This window comes from Schistocerca americana, chromosome 7, assembly GCF_021461395.2.
Source record: "Schistocerca americana isolate TAMUIC-IGC-003095 chromosome 7, iqSchAmer2.1, whole genome shotgun sequence".
Taxonomy (NCBI): Eukaryota; Metazoa; Arthropoda; class Insecta; order Orthoptera; family Acrididae; genus Schistocerca; species Schistocerca americana.
The window spans coordinates 414,419,443-414,433,397 of NC_060125.1; the positions used below are offsets into that span (position 1 = coordinate 414,419,443).

The following is a 13,955-nucleotide window of genomic DNA, read 5'->3' on the forward strand; positions in this document are numbered from 1 at the left end:
AGCGTAAGGAGGGCTATGCGTGAAGCGTTCATTGAATTCGAAAGTAAAATTCTATGTACCGACTTGACAGAAAATCCTAGGAAGTTCTGGTCTTACGTTAAATCAGTAAGTGGCTCGAAACAGCATATGCAGACACTACGGGATGATGATGGCATTGAAACAGAGGATGACACGCGTAAAGCTGAAATACTAAACACCTTTTTCCAAAGCTGTTTCACAGAGGAAGACCGCACTGCAGTTCCTTCTCTAAATCCTCGCACAAACGAAAAAATGGCTGACATCGAAATAAGTGGCCAAGGAATAGAAAAACAACTGGAATCACTCAATAGAGGAAAGTCCACTGGACCTGACGGGATTCCAGTTCGATTCTACACAGAGTACGCGAAAGAACTTGCCCCCCTTCTAACAGCCGTGTACCGCAAGTCTCTAGAGGAACGGAGGGTTCCAAATGATTGGAAAAGAGCACAGATAGTCCCAGTCTTCAAGAAGGGTCGTCGAGCAGATGCGAAAAACTATAGACCTATATCTCTTACGTCGATCTCTTGTAGAATTTTAGAACATGCTTTTTGCTCGCGTATCATGTCATTTCTGGAAACCCAGAATCTACTACGTAGGAATCAACATGGATTCCGGAAACAGCGATCGTGTGAGACCCAACTCGCCTTATTTGTTCATGAGACCCAGAAAATATTAGATACAGGCTCCCAGGTAGATGCTATTTTTCTTGACTTCCGGAAGGCGTTCGATACAGTTCCGCACTGTCGCCTGATAAACAAAGTAAGAGCCTACGGAATATCAGACCAGCTGTGTGGCTGGATTGAAGAGTTTTTAGCAAACAGAACACAGCATGTTGTTATCAATGGAGAGACGTCTACAGACGTTAAAGTAACCTCTGGCGTGCCACAGGGGAGTGTTATGGGACCATTGCTTTTCACAATATATATAAATGACTTAGTAGATAGTGTCGGAAGTTCCAAGCGGCTTTTCGCGGATGATGCTGTAGTATGCAGAGAAGTTGCAGCATTAGAAAATTGTAGCGAAATGCAGGAAGATCTGCAGCGGATAGGCACTTGGTGCAGGGAGTGGCAACTGACCCTTAACATAGACAAATGTAATGTAATGCGAATACATAGAAAGAAGGATCCTTTATTGTATGATTATATGATAGCGGAACAAACACTGGTAGCAGTTACGTCTGTAAAATATCTGGGAGTATGCGTGCGGAATGATTTGAAGTGGAATGATCATATAAAATTAATTGTTGGTAAGGCGGGTACCAGGTTGAGATTCATTGGGAGAGTGCTTAGAAAATGTAGTCCATCAACAAAGGAGGTGGCTTACAAAACACTCGTTCGACCTATACTTGAGTATTGCTCATCAGTGTGGGATCCGTACCAGGTCGGGTTGACGGAAGAGATAGAGAAGATCCAAAGAAGAGCGGCGCGTTTCGTTACCGGGTTATTTGGTAACCGTGATAGCGTTACGGAGATGTTTAATAAACTCAAGTGGCAGACTCTGCAAGAGAGGCGCTCTGCATCGCGGTGTAACTTGCTCGCCAGGTTTCGAGAGGGTGCGTTTCTGGATGAGGTATCGAATATATTGCTTCTCCTTACTTATACCTCCCGAGGAGATCACGAATGTAAAATTAGAGAGATTAGAGCGCGCACGGAGGCTTTCAGACAGTCTTTCTTCCCGCGAACCATACGCGACTGGAACAGGAAAGGGAGGTAATGACAGTGGCACGTAAAGTGCCCTCCGCCACACACCGTTGGGTGGCTTGCGGAGTATCAATGTAGATGTAGATGTAGATGTAGAAATATACTTTAGAACTGATTATCATTTTATTACTTTTCTGGCTGCCTTATTACTTACTTCTCTAACTTGCTAGTTACATAAGGTGTAATACAATACAGAAATGAAATTTGACGTATGTCCCACATACACACTCACATTCACTCTCATTTACTCTCACCCTAACACAAAATATAAATATTAACTTTTAAACTTTTATTTTCCTTACGAAAAAGAAATTATCGAGAGGTTAGAATTGAAAATCTTTATAAAATAAATCAGCACAATGAGAGTGCTATTACTGTTAACAAAAAACAAAACAAATATAAACTGTTATTGCTCCTACCTGAATTTACTTTCTTAAGCGTCGGTTAAGTACTTTTTCAATGGGTTTTTTGTGTCTCCGAAACTGCTATAGGTAGCCGTATGATATTTTGACGCAATGTTCGTCTGAATAACAAAAGGTCATATACCAAATTTGGAATAAAACAGATAATATTTAACATTGTTATTTAGTTTCTTAGGTGAGGTTAATAAGTGATTTTAGTACGCGCCACAGTGAGCATTCTCATGGTCCGCTTTACAGACAGGTTTGGCTATGACGCTTACAGCAGGCCACAAGTCGGCCGCCGCTGATTGCTACTATACTGCATGCTTCCAAAACAGCTTACCATAATGTAACAAAACCTACTGCAAAAATTTGCAGTCGTGTAATAGCTGTGATGCTACAAGTAGTAAAAGAAACACTGTAAGAGTGAAAATGGGCTTACAAATGAGCCGTTTATGACTTAGTTGCGACTGTTTGACAAAGAGCTGCAAATGCTTAAATTCAGCCTCCTAAGGAGATCTTGCAGTCTGCACAAATTTGATCGTTGTCACACTTACTTCAGATCAAGATCTGTGTGTCTGGAGCATTTTTTCATTTTTTTTTTTTGGTCATCGGTCTTCTGACTGGTTTGATGCGGTTCTTTAGTACCATGGAAGTCATTCCCTCATGTCTTAACAGATATCCTATCATCCTGTTCCTTCTCCTTGCCAGTTTCTCGCACGTATTCCTTTCCTCTCCCATTCTGCATAGAACCGCATCATTCATTACCCTGTCAGTCCACTTAATTCTCAACATTCGTTTTCAGCGCTGAATATCAAATGCTTCCACTCTCTTCTGTTTCGGATTTCCCAAAGTCCATGTTTCACTACCATACAATGCTGTGCTCCAAAAGTACATTGTCAGAAATTTCCTTCTCAGATTAAAGCCTACGTTTGATACTAACAGACGTCTCTTGGCCTGGAATGCCCTTTTTGCCAGTCCTAGTCTGCTTTTGATGTCCTCCTTGCTCTGTTCGTCAAAGGTTATCTTGCTGCCTATGTAGCAGAATTCCATAACTTCATCTACTTGGTGACCACCACTCCTGATGTTCAATTCCTCGCTGTTCTCGTATCTGTTACTTACCATTTTTTTGGTCTTTCTTCGATGTACTCTCAGTCCTTTTTCTTTACTCATTAGACAGTTCATTCCCTTCAAGAAATCATGTAATTCTTCTTCACTTTCACTGAAGACAGCAATGTCATTAGCGAATAGTATCATTGATATACTTTCACCTTGAATTTTAATTCCACTCCTGAACCTTACTCTTATTTCCACCATTGCTTCTTCAATGTACAGATTAAACACTAGCGGCGAAACACAATGTCCTACTCTTACACCTTTTTTAATCCGAGCACTTCGTTCTTGGTCGTCCACTCTTACTATCCCCCCTTTCCACCTATCCGCTCTCTCCCCCGAATTAAACAGTGGAATTCCTGTTGAAATCTTGATGTTACCACCCTTCTTTTTAACTTCACGAATTGTTGCTTTGACTTTCCGATATGCTGAGTCAGTCATTCCGACAATCATTTCATTTTCGATTTCTTTGCATTTTTCTTGTACCCATTTCGTCCTAGCTTCCCTGCATTTCGTATTTATTTCATTCCTCAGTGACTTTTATTTCCGTATTACTGAATTTCTCTGAACATTTTTGTAACTCAAATATTTTTCCTGTAACCTGTGGTGTCTTCGCAGTTATCTGCTTTGTACCAATGTTTTTTTTTTCCAACTTCTGTGACTACTCTTTATAGAGATGTCTATTCCTCTTCAAATGCACTGTATACTAAGCTATTCCTTATTGCTGTATCTATAGTCTTAGAGAACTTCCAGCTTATCTCGTCATTACCTAGTATTCCTGTATCCCACTTCCTTGCGTATTGACTCTTCCTGTCTAATTTCTTAAACTTCAACCAACTCTTCATCACTACTACATTTTGATTTGTGTCTACATCTCGTCCTGGATACGCCTTTGAATCTAGTACCTGATTTCAGAATCTCTGCCGGCCGCGGTGGCCGTGCGGTTCTAGGCGCTACAGTCCGGAACCGCGGGACTGCTACGGTCGCAGGTTCGAATCCTGCCTCGGGCATGGATGTGTGTGAAGCCCTTAGGTTAGTTAGGTTTAAGTAGTTCTAAGTTCTAGGGGACTGATGACCTAAGATGTTAAGTCCCATAGTGCTCAGAGCCATTTGAACCATTTTTTTCAGAATCTCTGTCTGCCTATGATGTAATGGAACTGAAATCTTTCCATATCACTCTTCTTTTTTCAAGTGTAACTCCTCATCTGGGGTTATTGAACAGAGTATTCGCTATTACTAGCTGAAATTTATTACACAACTCAATTAGTCTTCTTCTTCTCTCTCATTCCGTGTTCCGAGCCCATATTCTCCTGTAAACTTTTCTTCTACTCCGTCACCTACAACTCTATTCCAGTTCCCCCAGACAACTAGATTTTCATCTTCCTTTACATGCTGTGTTCTCTAGCTCTTCTTCTTCTTCAGCTTACGACGTCAGCTTATATCGATTCTGATAAGAACAACCCTTATCACTGAACTGTTAGAGTAACACACTCTTTGTCCTACCTTGCTATTGATAATGATATACCATTTTCCGCTGCTCTTGATGTTACCCAACAGTCATCTGACCAGAAATCCTTGTCTTCATTCCACTTCACTTCACTGACCCCTACTACATCTAGATTGAGTCTTTGCATTTCCCTTTTCAGATTTTCTCGCTTCCCTAACACATTCAAGCTTCTGACATTTCACGCCCTGACTTGTAGAATGTTATCCTTCTGTTTGTTATTCAATCTTTTCTTATGGTCGCTTCCCCCTTGGCAGTCCCTTCCTGGAGATCCGAGTGGGGTAGTATCTTGGAATCTTTTCCCAATGGAGAGATCACCATGACACTTTTTCGATTACAGGCCATATGTCTCTTAGATACACGACATGTGTCTCTAATGCAGTGATTTCCATTGCCTTTTTCATCCTCATGCCATTGATCATTGGTGATTGTTCCGCCTTTAGGGGCAGTTTCCCACCTCAAGGACAAGAGAGTGCCCTGAATGTCTGTCAAGTGCTCAGCCCTCTTTGACATGGCTGTTGGCAGGATGAGACTGATACTACCGCCACAAAATGCGTTTCATGGAGAACAGGCTGAACATCAGAAGCTTGAAAATATTTATTTGCCCTTGATGTAGAAGCCACTACGCAAAGCAGAATGATAAATCAGCCGATTCTACTCAAATACAATGCACCTGCCATGCATGCCAGCCTCAGTGTCAGGGCCCAGAAGAACCGTTTCCTTCCCCTGACACGTAGGCTGCCCTGCAAAACATGTTCTTTCGCAGGCTGATACTGTTCCCACACAACGTGTCTATTGTGGAGAACAGCTTATACACAAGGGGCTAGCGAAAACACGTTTTTACCCGTATTTCCGCTGCTATTGAAACTAGGACGTCATAAATCACACAGTGCTGATTCTCGCCCGCTGTTTCTGTGTCAGATTTGCTTGAAATTGATTTTGGGGTTTTGAAGGAGGTTCTGGGCATAACAGAATACAGGTTACATAAAAATAAATTAGTGTTTCATACAGACCTGTGATATGCTATTCTGTTATATTAAAGTCATATGACGTCATTAAACTACGCTATTTGCGGAAACAAAGAAAAATTATTTTCTGTTTGGTATTTTGCATTTTTGGAGCAGTTTTAATTGCGAATATTCACATTAAGGGGTGTTAGAAAGGAATCTTTTTTTCACATGTTCGGATTTTTATCTCATTATAAAATTAGAAATTTTCCTGATAAAATGGTATATACATCACTTATAAACCCACACAGGAAGAATTTTATTTTATTTTTTATATAAACTGCTCTGGTTGAAAATGTTAAAATTTTTATGTGCATTACTTCAAGATCTAATAAAATCGGTACTTTTCGTAGAAGGCTATGGATTACTGTTACAGAGGTCATATCCAGAAGAGGAGGGGCACCAGGTTGAGGAAGTTGAAACCAAGTTTGAGAGACAAGATACTTTCTGATGGTAAATCTGTAAAAGCCAGGCTGACAGACAAAGTGATTGATGAACTACAGTAATATTATGAGATGGCCATTAGAAATAACAATGAGGATTTGTTGAAAATGAAGCAGGCAGTATGGGCTACCTTCTTCCACAGACTGCCAACTGATGAAAACCAGAACACCACCTTTGTCCCCCTGGACGTGATACATGGTGCAATTTTTGCAATGCCCAGTAGTCAAACAGTCCATCCGAGCAGCAATCATGGATATCATAAAACCTGTTTACAGAGACCTGGCAAATCCTAAATTACTGCACAAGTATCTGCATGGTCAGACACAAAACCCCAATGAGTCGTTCAATAATTTAATATGGACTAGCCTACCAATTTTTTTTTCTTGGAATAAAATCACCAAAGTGGGGGGAGGGGGTCAGTGATGTTGTTATTGCTTTTAATGGTGGCAACATTGGTAGGGTGAAAGTGCTACTGCATATGGGAATTTACCCTGGAGCAAACTGCATCATAGAACTTGAACAGTTGGACAAGGTTCACATTGATAAAGCAGAGTATGCAGCACAGTTGGCCACTAACTTTGAGAAAGATCAAGATAATGATACACAGTATGGTGCAGGGTGCTTCTGAGTGACTAGAAGTAAAAAACAAAATTAAGCATATATTAAGTGAGTTACAGTCTTTTGAAACTTTTTCTGTTGCAGTTTTTCCTAAATGTCAGAAACCAAGTACTCAAATTGTCAGTGAGTAACAACAAAAATATCCTGAGTCTGCTGAACTAAAAGAAGAACATAATGTTGTGTATAATTAAAATTAATTTGGGCTAACGTACAAAAAAGGTAGACAAAATTTTTAACTGTGTAACTATAAAATTATATTTCCGAAAGTAGTGGCTGAAATGCAATTATTGTAGTGCAGTAGACTCAGAACATACAGTTTAATGTCCTGTAAAAGTTGCATGGCAATTGCTACAGTGGTTCCTGAAATACAGGGAAGCCAAGTCAAGAAATTTAACATTGTCGGGATAGGGCGCTCCAACTCCCCTTAAGAAAGAAATCATACTGATTGTATATAGACACTACAGTTTAATACTCCATAAGTTTATATTTTTCGATTATATGGTGTATACGTGAAAGAAAACAATATGATTCAAGTAAAATTCGAACCAGCTACACATTCAGCTTTCGAAAAAATAATTTAAGGGACTAATAATATTTCATACATAACGGAAGAGAGAAATTTTTTGACTTTAGAAGGCTGTTGTTCTTTTTTCTTTATGTGAAAACTTCGTTGTAGTTCTTTAGGAAACTGATGTCCAGTCAGTAACGGTTATATCTCATAAATATGTAAAATATTGGTGAGGACGAAACAATAAGGTGGCCTTGTTATACAAACGTATTTTAAATATAACCTTTCTGAGTAATTCTCCATCTTATTGGAGTAAATAAAGTTTCTGCTGTGGCCGGTGGAACACGTTTGGTAATTTGTGTTTTATCAGCATTACGTCTTGGTCTGAGGCATGTTTTTGAGCCTGACATTTTCTCTCCTGAAGTGGAGACTTCACTAAGATTTATAAAGTCACAGTTAATACTTTCTGAACCAAGCAAGCTCAGTAACTGCAACTGTTTGTACATATCTGCGCAACGGAAGGCTTGTGACATCACCACAACACATGAAGTTTGTAGTGCGAAAACGTCACATGTGTAAGGTGAAAATTTGTCCAGCATCAGTCATTCTTCATTTCTATTAAAATTGTTTTTCTGGTTTTGAGTTACTATCGCCTCTGTGTTCAAGCTTGCATAGTCATGATTGCAGCTTGACAAAACTACAGTAATCGAGAAAGTAATTTGGTGGTTCCATAGTTACACTGCCTGACGATGTATCTGACTTCCTTTGGCGACAATTGCTCCTTTGTTCCTTAAGCTGGTTCTTGATTCTTGCTTTAGCAGTTCTTATATACGCTTGAATGTCGTACGTTCACCGATAAGCCAAAACATCATGACCACCGCACACCGCGACAATGGATGCCGCGTAATAGAGTTCCGGGCACGTGATGCGATAGCAGAAGTATGTAAGCGGAGCAGAGACAGACAGGGGAACACCCTAGTGAAGATAGGGGCTGTAAGGGGGAAATACATCTAGGTAAATTTTATGACAAACGGGAGAGTATTATTACGCCGGGTCTGTGAACGAGTATGGGTTCAAATGGGTTCAAATGGCTCTGAGCACTATGGGACTTAACTGCTGAGGTCATCAGTCCCTTAGAACTTAGAACTACTTAAACCTAACCAACCTAAAGACATCACATACATCCATTCCCGAGGCAGGATTCGAACCAGCGACTGTAGCTGCCTCGCGGTTCCAGACTGTAGCGTCTAGAACCGCTCGGCCACTCTGGCCGGCGAGTATCTCAAAAACGACGAAGCTGGTCGAATGTTCACGTGCTAATGTGGTGAGCGTCTACGGAAAGATGTAGAAGGACAGGGAAACTACCACTAAGCACTGAATGCTTCGACGTCCACAACTCTTCACGGAATGTGAGGTTAGGAGGCTTGCTTGCTCTGTAAAGTTGGATAGATGGTAATCTGTGGTCACTCTGCCGGAAGAACGCAATGCTGCAGCGCGCGCAAGTGTTTCGGAACACACCGTTCATTGTACATTGTTGAACATGGAGCTCCGCAGCAGAACACCCCAACGTGTACATAGTTTGACCCAACGACATTGTCAACTACGAGCTTTGATCAATGGAAACGTTCGACTCTTCCGGTGAATCATATTTTTGCTACACTTAGTCGCTTGTCGTCTCCACAAACGCTGTCATCGTTTGTGAACGGCGGCTCAAAATATGCAGCGCACCACAGACGTATGCTGGGAGCACCAGTATTTGCTATGGGACAGGTACCTCTGGGCTTGCATGGTAACTGCGGTAGTAATCGGAGACATGCCCACTGCTGCGAACCACCTGCATGTCTTCAAGTCTGTGTCCCCGACGACGATGTCGTCTTTCAACAGTATAATCGTCCATGCTTCGTAGCCATAAGCGTGCTACAGTGGTTTGAGGAATATTATGGTGAGCTCACGTTGACGTCTCGGCGACCTGATGTAAATCGTATGGAACCCAAGTTGGACGCCATCGGGTGCCATCACCAGCCCAATATATACGCGAATTACATGACCTACGCTTAGGTAACTAATGCTACGCACCTCCACAAACCTGTCAGTAAACTGTCGGGTCCCCGATACGTTGACTCAGAGATGTATTTCATTGCAAAGCCGGACAAACAAGTTACGAAGCAGGTGGTCATAATGCTTTGGCTCATGAGTGATGTGATGAAAGACAGTGTTGCTCAGAAGGAAGTTATTTTGCGAGCTGGGTATTAGCGCATCTGTAGGCTTTAGTAGCGGCTGTACAGCACTCATGTACTCCGTCTTCAGGCCACAAGAGGCCCATCGGGAACATCCGACCACCGTCTCATCCTCACTGAGGATGCGGATAGGAGGGGCGTGTGGTCAGCACAACGCTCTTCCGGTCGTTATGAAGGTTTTCTTTGATCGGAGCAGCTACTATTCGGTCGAGTAGCTCCTCAATGGGCGTCACGAGGTCGAACGCACCCAGAAATATGGCAACAGCGCATGGTGGCACGGATGGTCACCCATCGAAGTACCGGACACGCCCGACAGCGCTTAACTTTGGTGGTCTGACGGGAACTGGTGTATCCACTGCGGAAAGACCGTTGCCCACTTGCTATACAGGCTATCGTAGAAATGTTGCGACCAACTTACAGTGCTTGTAGAGGGAGCCTTCGAGAACAAATCGAGGATAGGAATCCGTGTCTAGAGATGGTACAGGACACCTTCCACTACACCACCCTTTTGGCAGCAAACGTGACTCCCTACGCATGACGAAACGTAGGCGGAACGCCTCGCATTGTGGTTGTAATTCAGTGATCGCCCCGATCGCCAGTGGAGAAGGTAGGGCTAACTGCTATCTCGTACGCATATTATGTTCTGTTACCTTGGTGGATGACAGTTTCTCACAGTAGGTTCCAGTGTTTTTCTCCTGATACCGCCTAAAATATCCAATGTCTTTCGGTGTACAGAAGAAAAAAATGTTGTTGGAAACCCGTACCGAAAACCGTAATCCACCAAGGCAAAGCCGGCCGCTGTAACAGAGCAGTTCCAGGCACTTCAGTCTGGAATCGCGCGACCGCAACGGTCGCAGGTTCGAATCCTGCCTCGGGCATGGATGTGTGTGATATCCTTAGGTTAGTTAGGTTTAAGTAGTTCTAAGTTCTAGGGGACTGACGACCTCAGATGTTAAGTCCCATTGTGCTCAGAGCCATTTGAATCATTTTGAACCAAGGCAACAGAACATCGCATTCTATGAGACAAGGCCTTTCTACATAGAATTTAGCTCCATCATCTCCGCTGGTGATTGTGACAATCGGGCGAGATACTAAAATGTGGGAATCACCACAGAATTTATCAACCGACCACGGCATAACAGCCCGGATAATTATAATGGACAATAGGGCGAGATCACCAAAAAACAACAATGCGTAGCATTAAGCCTATTGTCCATGAGCATACAGTCACATTAGCTCCCGAAAGAGCGGCCGAATGGCAGCTGCTGGCACCTATATCTTCCAGGCTTTGTAGCGACACTTGATGACTTTTCGGGACACGGGTTCCTGTCATCGATTTACTTCTCAAGACACTTTCGGAATCTCTCTAAGTTTGTCGCAACACTTCTGGGACACACTAAATACAGTTGATGTGTGGGTCAATCATGTTGAGTCGCCTGCACATTTTAATACTGATGAAAGGTGACACTGGAAGAGCCATTATGATTGGAGATGATTACTTGACCTCAATGCTCTGATTTTGCCGTCTGGGCATTCTAAGGAAAGTAAAATTTACAGCACACCTTCTGAGGAGGTTGATGATGTGGAGCAGCGAATTCAAAGAAAATTGCAGTGTCGCACCCAAATGTGATGACGACATGTAGAACAGTACCGTTAACTAGCACTAGTGTACACCAAATTGTAATGTGTAGTGTAAGGTAAAGGAAGAGACTGTATTCGAAACTAAGTCGTGCGAACTTTGAACCATTTCCTACTCGAGCCCTTTTTTCTTTTTCATACATCAAAAAAGACATACCAAGGCTTGACTGTGTTAATGAAAACCATCTGATCACTCACGTGCGGGACCTCCTCAACTGTACCGGCCGAAGTGGCCGAGCGGTTCTAGGCGCTATAGTCAAGAACCGCGCGACCGCTACGTCGCAGGTTCGAATCCTGCCTCAGGCATGGATGTGTGTGTGATGTCCTTAGGTTAGTTAGGTTTAAGTAGTTCTAAGTTCTAGGGGACTGATGACCTCAGAAGTTAAGTCCCATAGTGTTCAGAGCCATTTGAACCTCCTCATCTGTATTCGGACATCCGTTAAAGATGTACAGCCGTGGCTGACAAAATGTCAGGTGGTAGAAACCGACGAAACAGAGTGACATGCTGTACACACAAATGTTATGTGAAGTCCGCGCAAACACTTTAGGAAGGTATTGGCGGTAGTTGATTCGCTTGGTGGCAGTCATTCGTGGGATGCTGTGCAGTCTACTTGGTCGTCGTGGGTGCAGAGTCACAGTTAGTTTAGTGTAATCGCTCCAATTAAATGTAGCCCTCCTTTCTCAAAACTCACGTTCCATTAAGTTGAATTTATAGCTGAATTTGCATTATTTCAACTCTTGGTTAATGCTACATGTTGTAAACTCATTCACTGTTTCGCCTTGTGCTATTTAATGCTGCGTCAAGCAGCGCCATATGGTTAATGTTGAAGTTCCTATCGTGCACTCACATGATGTTTGACTCCCATCCACGGGTACTACTTTACTTATTCATATTAATCCTTCATCTGCATCTTATTTACAACAGCTGTGCTATGCATTTTGGAGAGGACGGTTGGTGAAAGCGGATTTTGCGTGTCCCCTGATTTGTAGGAAGCGTTCCACTCATCCTTCGTCTAGTCCAGTCACTGTCTCCAGCAGGGTGAGACTTAAGTTTTTTCTGTGACCCTTCTCTTTCTTACAAACTTCCAGTGTTTCTTTAAATAAGAAGCAATGTGTAACCTTCAATAATTAATACAGTACTGGCCATTGAAATTGCTACACCACGAAGATGACGTGGCACAGACGCGAAATTTAACCGACAGGAAGAAAACGCTGTGATATGCAAATGATTAGCTTTTCAGAGCATTCACACAAGGTTGGCGCCGTTGGCGACACCTACAACGTGCGAACATGAGGAAAGTTTCCAACCGATTACTCATACACAAACAGCAGTTGACCGGCATTGCCTGGTGAAACGTTGTTGTGATGCCTCGTGCAAGGAGGAGGAGTGCGTACCATCACGTTTCCGAAAGGTCGGATCGTAGCCTATCGCGATTGCGGTTTATCATATCGCGACATTGCTGCTCGCGTTGGTCGAAATCCAATGACTGTTAGCAGAATATGGAATCGGTGAGTTCAGGAGGGTAATACGGAACGCCGTTCTGGATCCTAACGGCTTCGTATCACTAGCAGTCGAGATGACAGGCATCTTACCCGCATGGATGTAACGGATCGTGCAGCCACGTCTTGATCCCTCAGTCAACAGATGGGGACGTTTGCAAGACAACAACCATCTGCACGATCAGTTGGACGACGTTTCCAGCAGCATGGACTATTAGCCAGGGGACCATGGCTGCCGTTACCCTTGACGCTGCATCGCAGACAGGAGGGCCTGCGATGGTGTACTCAACGACGAACCTGGTTGCACGAATGGCAACATGTCATTTTTTCGGATGAATCCAAGTTCTGTTTACAGCTTCATGATGGTCGCATCCGTGTTTGGCGACATCGGGGTGAACACACATTGGAAGCGTGTATTCGTCATCGCCATACTGGCGTTTCACCCGGCGTGATGGTATGGGGCTACGGGTCTCGGTCACCTCTTGTTCGCATTGACGGCACTTTGAACAGTGGACGTTACATTTCAGATGTGTTACGACCTGTGGCTCTACCCTTCATTCGTTCCCTGCGAAACCCTACATTTCAGCAGGATAATGTACGACCGCATGTTGCAGGCCTTTCTGGATACAGAAAATGTTCGACTGTTACCCTGGCCAGCACATTCTCCAGATCTCTCACCAAATGAAAACGTCTAGTCAATGGTGGCCGAGGAACGGGCTCGTCACAATACGCCAGTCACTACTCTTGATGAACTGTGTTGAAGCTGCATGGGCAGCTGTACCTGTACACGCCATCCAAGCTCTGTTTGACTCAATGCCCAGGCGTTTCAAGGCCGTTATTTCGGCCGGAGGTGGTTGTTCTGGGTACTGATTTCTCAGGATCTATGCACCCAAATTGCGTGAAAATGTAATCTCATGACAGACCTAGAATCGTATATTTGTCCAATGAATACGCGTTTATCATCTGCATTTCTTTTTCGTGTAGCAATTTTAATGGCCAGTATGGTACTTTGAGGCAAAGAGGAAATTAATATTAACAGTGTTAGTAACTTATTCAGCACAGAGCCTTCTGTCTAATGTAGATTTTTGGGTAACAAAAGGACGTTGCCACTATCTCTAGATTCTTCTCTGAAAACAGTGAAAATACCAGCTTAATAACAGCAGAAACATGTTTCTTTGGTTTACTGGACGTGAAAAGTTGTAAAGCATATCTTAAATTAACTATAAACGTTGCATGATTCCATCTGTAAAATAAAAAAAAATTAATT

General features: G+C 42.9%; 1 pseudogene; it reads right to left on the bottom strand.

Annotated features, from left to right (window-relative positions):
• Positions 1-9,806: 9,806 nt before the first annotated feature.
• LOC124623459 lies at positions 9,807-9,924 on the bottom strand (annotated as a pseudogene).
• Between the last annotated feature and the right edge of the window lie 4,031 nt (positions 9,925-13,955).